The sequence below is a fragment of the Phyllostomus hastatus genome, unplaced genomic scaffold (genome assembly GCF_019186645.2).
Source record: "Phyllostomus hastatus isolate PE091 unplaced genomic scaffold, TTU_PhHast_1.1 phas_contig_210, whole genome shotgun sequence".
NCBI lineage: Eukaryota > Metazoa > Chordata > Mammalia > Chiroptera > Phyllostomidae > Phyllostomus > Phyllostomus hastatus.
In genome coordinates this window covers 28,782,677-28,789,239 of record NW_025333737.1, presented here as the reverse complement: position 1 = coordinate 28,789,239, position 6,563 = coordinate 28,782,677, and positions in this window count along the sequence as shown.

Here is a 6,563-nt window from a genome sequence, read left to right as displayed (position 1 = left end):
ACAAATAGTCGGCAGACCAGCGCAAACTAATTTTTTCATACCTTTTAACTACCAGGAATGTTAGATAGGACAAAGGTCTCAAGGTCTGGGTGGTTCTTACTAAATGTTACTCTTGCTGTTAAAATGTAGCATGGTATTTTGCAAATCATCTGAGAAACTGGGTGAGCCCTGATCGGCGTGACTCAATTTCTTGGGCGTGGTCTGCAACCCGAAAGGTCCTTGGTTCGATTCTGGTGAGGGCACGTGACTGGGTCCTGGGTTGGTCAGGTAGGGGTGAATGCGAGAGGCAACCGATCCCTGTTCCACTTTTGCACCCATGTTTCTCTCCCTCTCTCCCTCCCTTTCCCTCTCTCTAAAAATAAATAAATATAATTTAAAACAAACAACCAACAGGATGAGCTTGACAGGACCCCAACCAGCCAGCTGCAAAGAAATCAACAGTGTAATTGACCTAAAAGTGTATATAAGCAATGGCTAAGCCTCCCTTGGGGGCTGGGATACGTATCCCCTGTCTCCTCGTTTTACTTGTTGCAAATAAATAAAACTACCTTGGGGCCTCTCATCTCTGAATGGAGCACTTCAAGCCGCAGGACCCTTGAGTTCGGCCAAGAGGATGAAAATAAAGTCTACAGGACACAGGGCAAATGTGGAGACGTTTCTTCTCAAGTCCCTAAATACTAACAACGCTTACACCTACATAGCGTAAAATACGTGCGTTATCTCTAATTTTCATACTACCCTGCAAAACAAGATAGTCTTATTCCTATTTTACAGATAAGGAAACCTAGACTCAGAGAAGTTAAATAACTTACTCAAGTTAATAAAGTTAGTACAGCAAGTGCTAAATATAAGGTTCACATTCATGTCTGACACTAACGCACGAGCTCTTTCATTGTGGGGCACTCTTTCCAATTGGCTTAAAATCTAAGAACCTGAAAGATCATCACCTCTTGGGATCATCTGTGGCTCTCCTGGAATTATTGAGCCTTTTATCTTCACACAGGAGATTATAACTTTGAACAAGAAAAGTATACTATTTATGCACAAGAAAAATAGCATCTTACACTGCCTCTTATTTTTTTACTTTTTCAAACTCCTTTGCACACATTAACTCATTCCATCTTTACAGCAACTCTCTGAAATAGGGTTGTGTATGATAGGAAACTAAGACACAGAAAAATTGTGACTTTTCCAAGCTTATTCATTCTTTTTTCAACAAATTTACCTGTGAGATTTTGAGGCCTTTCTCTGTGTAACAGTGTCCACTAAGGGCCCTTAAAGAAGATGTAGACGATATATTCATACCAAAGATACATCATGAGAATGATACAGAGCACTGCCTGGGTTCAAAAGGAGGTTGGGAGTATTACGAGAAAACTTTATAAGGGGCAGTTGAGTTGGGCCAAGAAGAATAGGTAGGATGTGTATAGACCAGAAAATTAGGAGACAGAAAACATTCTAAATTAAGAGAAAATAATTCACTCTCAAAAATCACTCCCTGAAAATGGTCTTTTTGCTTTTGGTTACATGGTTACTAAAAGAAAGTTTTTACTTTAAATGTTTGAGTCCATAAATCTTGATTACAAATGGACAAAACCAAACTTTTCATGACAACTTTTTAAAAAAATATTTTATTTATTTATTTTTAGAGAGAGGGAAAGGGATGGAGAAAAAGAGGGAGAGAAACATCAATGTGTGGTTGCCTCTTGTGCGCCCCCCTACTGGGGATCTGGCCCACAACCTAGACATGCCCTGATTGGGAATTGAACTGGTGACCCTTATGGTTCATAGGCTGGCGCTCAATCCACTGAGCCACACCAGCCAGGGCTCATGACAACTTTTTAATCATCTGTGGAAATAGTCAAACTAATGCTACCAAGAAAAAAGAAAGAGAAAAACCAGGATAGAATTAAGTACTGGAACTCAGGTGTGGTAAATTTCCATAATTACTGCACGAGGGCCTGGATGTAAAGGCCTCCGCCAGTGTCTTACATGATGGGCAGATGGCTTCAGATTTAATGGGCCAATTAGATGAAGTGACTGGCCTATCTTATTAAACACTGGCATGAGCTCAGCAAAATTACTCTGATTTGTTTTCTTGTAAGATCAAGTTTATGACCCAGATACACCAACGCCCACAGTAAGATGGAAAAGTGGAGATGGCAAAAAGAATTATGGCAATGTGTCTAATAAAATCTTGAAAAATAAAATTTGTCATCAAAATTAACCAGCATTAATTGTACTTATAATTATTGATTATCTGTTTGTTACCTATTGAAACAGACTACAGACCCCTAATAAATGAATGAATAAATGAGGCTTTTTACTGAATCAGTATATGTTATATATATATATATTTTAAAGATTTTATTTATTTATTTATTTTTAGAGAGGGAAGGGAGGGAGATAGAGAAAGAAGGAGAAAAACATCAATGTGCGGTTGCTGGGGGTTATGGCCTGCAACCCCAGCATGTACCCTGGCTGGGAATCAAACCTGGGACACTTTGGTTCCCAGCCCACGCTCAATCCACTGAGCTACGCCAGCCAGGGCTAATATGTGTTATATTTTTATATCACCTTTCAATTTTCTGCAGAATTCTTTTAAGCCTGTCAATAAATATCAGCTGAAACAATAAACAACCTGGTGCAGTGGCCATGAAAGGTAGTATTATATTCATTTACTAAAGGATAAAACTGACACTTAGAGGGAATTGGAGCATCTTTACACTAAGTGTAGTTAGTTCCAGGGACAGGGACAGCTCTTTCTTTAATCCTAGGCCAGCACTCTTTCGATTACACTGTCTGGTTTTGGTGGAAAAAAATTCTAGTATAGGAAATCTCAGATTGTGTCCAACTTTTAAAACACAAAATCTACTCTCACCTGCATGCTTTGACCCCAAAACTGGGGAGAATAGTGTTTTTGTAAAATAAGGACTGCTTCACTCTACTGAAAAACAAAGAAATTCCAAGACTGCATGATTTAGTTTATTTGCATGACCTCCCAGGGCAGGGAGTCAGGGCAAATCAATGAACCCCAAGATCGGACAAGTGATAATTATACTTTCCCTCTAAATTCTCAAAGCAGCTCAGAAAGTTTCTGTTTAAGCTGTATACAAAGAAACTATTTAACTAAAGTTACAATAATTTATTATCCCTCACTTATAATATGCCTATTTCCCCTTCTTTTTAAAATATTTTATTTATTTATAGAGAGGAGAAAGAAAGGGAGAGAAACATCAATGTGTGGTTGCTTCTTGCACACCCCCTACTGGGGACCTAGCCCACAACCCAGGCATGTGCCCTGACTGGGAATCGAATTGACAACCCTTTGGTTCACAGGCCAGCACTCAATCCACTGAGCCACACCAGCCAGGGCCATTGTCCCCTTCTTGCCATATGAAAAGACTGTTCCTATCTGCATATTAAATGCTTTTCTGGTTTAATGACATGTCTTAACTATCTTCTTGAGTACAAATTTTTGACAATGTTATTTCATTTGCATTTTTAGATGAGATATTATAACTTATTCTACTCTGTGACCAAAATTTGGCAAAGTTTACTGTATTTTTAAGCTTTATAAAGTTTAAAATTTTCTACCTATAATTAGTACAGACATTATTGTTTATCTGTACAGAGAACTTCCATGAGGAATCGTAGCTGTGTATCTAACATTGATACTTTAGGTGTAATAGTAAAGTAAACATTTTTTGAGTACTTAGGATTATTGTGACCAATTATATTTGGAAAAGTCTAAATCAAATGAACCTAGTCCTGGCCGGGTAGCTCAGTTGGTTGGAGTGTTGTCTCTATACACCAATGTTGCAGGTTCTCTTCCTGGTCAGGGTACATATGAGAATCAACCAATGAATACATAAATAAGTGGAACAGCAAATCAATGTTTCTCTCTCTCTCAAGGCAATAAACAAAAAACTACAAAAAAATAAATCAGATGAGCCTATCAAACACTGAGTCTGTGTTTTCATGTTTATATTATCAGTTTCTAATACAGAAGTATTAGGTCTCCATAGATGCTTGTTGAATGACAAGCACTTTGACAACAGGAAGGGAACATAAAATATGAATTGTTGGCAGTCTCCCTCCTGGGAGCATGCCCATGCCTTTCTTCCCTCTCAGGTGTTCATTTCCTGAACTCTTAGGGTCTTCACATGACTTGCAACAAGGGAAGCAATGGGCAGCAGCAGCCCCACCTGGGCTAATCCCTAGAACCTGTCTCCAAGGCTCCTTTTCTCTGACTTCCAGTGGGCCAAAGCAGTCCCACCTAGGCTCTCTCCTGCTGCTTCTTCTATCCTAAGCCCTTCCTTGTTGCACTGTCCCCAGCTTTAATAAACACACTCTCAAAATAAAAAAAAATATGAATTATCTTTGAAAGTTCTCATTTGGATACATTCTCTATACTTCATAAATTTTAAGATTGCTAGATTCATATTATATAATATTCAGAACATACTTATACTTTATACTAAAAAATATTTGTTGACTGAGTGTTCTGTATTTTATCTGGCAACCCTATCAAATTATCCCAACAATATGCACTGAGTCTCTGACATGAGAGCCAGGGGCTGGGCTAGGCAATGTCACTACACAGTAATGAAAGAAAGACCCAGGACACCTGCCTAGAGTTGATAGTCTAGCAGGGAAGACAGGCACTGAACAAATCATCATGGACTTAGCTAATTTTAATATTAAAAGTGTTATCAGATAGACAATAATGTACCCTGGCTGGTTTGGCTTAGTGGATTGAGTGCCGGCCTGTGAACCAAAAGGTTGCAGGTTCGATTCCCAGTCAGGGCACAGGCCTGGGTTGCAGGTCAGGTTCCCAGTTGGACGTATCTCTTGCACATCATTGATGTATCTCTTGCACCTCAATGTTTCTCTCCCTCTCTTTCTCCACCCCTTCCCCTTTCTCTAAAAATAAATAAGTAAAATCTTTAAAAAAAGAGATAATAACAGAAGCTCTGATCAAGTCAGAGGTTAGAGAAGGCTTGCTTCTTTTCTTTAGTCCACAGGATGTTGAAATCAGAATGAGAGGGCCTTAGCGAAGTAAAGGGAGTGGGTAGAGAAAAGCCTCCTACAAGTTAAAATAGCCTTTTCAAGGAACATGGGGGAGAAAGGAGTATAGGAATTTTCTACACAGAAGAGAAAGCCAGTGTGGCTCGGCACTGGCAAGGGGAAAAGAGCTGGATCTAGAAGGCTTGGTAGGCCCAGTAAGAGACTTGACTACTAGACCCAGGTACAGTGCTAGATAGTGGGGATTCAAAAATGAGGGGCAATTCCCGCTCCAAAAAACTCACTTTGTGACTCAAAAGAATGAATATAAGAGGAATAGAGAAGAAATAAAGTTTGAAATTTACTTTCAAGGAGCATGGCTAAAGATAACTTTGCAGCCATAAACATGTTTCCAGACATTTCCAAAGACTTGTTCTTGATAAATTTATGCTGTTATGCCTGCTCACCTGAACTGTATTTACTGAAGCCTTGTGAACTGCATTTTGGAAGTGTGGGGAAAGTCTGAGACATTAGAACCAGCAGAAATTCATTGCTTAAGATCCTTACTACAAAACAGGTAAAATCAAACTTTTCACCATTTATTTTCAAGAATGTGTTTGGATGGAAAAAGAACGTTAAAAATAAGTAGCTTTAATTATGTTAAGAAGTTTCACCCAGATGCAGCTCAATGGATTGAGCATGGGCTGCGAACCAAAGGGTCATGGGTTCCATTCCCAGTCACGGCTCATGCCTGGGTTACAGGCCAGATCCCTAGTAGGGGGCACACGAGTACAACCACACACTGATGTTTCTCTCCCTCTTTCTCCCCCACTTCCCCTCTGTCTAAAAAGAAATAAATAAAATCTTAAAAGCAAACAAACAAACAAACAAAAAAAAACCTTGTGGAAAAAAAAAAGAAGTTTCACCCAATGCTAGGTAGCACTATTGTACTTTTGCCTGGTTCTCAAGCAGTTCCGTTAGTTGTGAGCTAACATCTTGGTATTACTCCAAATTTCACTTTGTGAGGATTTACTGATACAAGAGATATCGCTACATATTCCTTGCGACTACAAGCTAAACTGCTTATTTTCACTATGATTACAAAAAGGGACACAACCAGTTGAACACCTTTGGGACCCTTTTAGTCCAAAACTTTCCAGATTTCCAAAAATATTGTAATTGCTCAAGAAATATTTCTTTAAAAAAAGAAAATGGAAATTAAGTTTTCTGGTTTGGCTTTTAACATCGTGTTTCAAAGAACCAATATCTTTATTGCATAATTATTCCATCTAGTATCTCAAGAAAGCATATTATATTTAATAAGATATTGCTGATACCAATATTTTTCAAAAACCTAGTGTTTCAGGAAAGAGAGCCAGGGATTTTATTTTTTTAAATTTAATCTTTACTGTATTATTTTCTCCATTATCATTGAGTCCCCTTATACCCCCTCCCCTAGCAATCATCACACTTGTCCAAGTCCATGAGCCCTTTTTCCTCAATACCTCCACTCCCTAACCCCACCACCACTTCCACGCCCCCTTCCACCTAGCTGT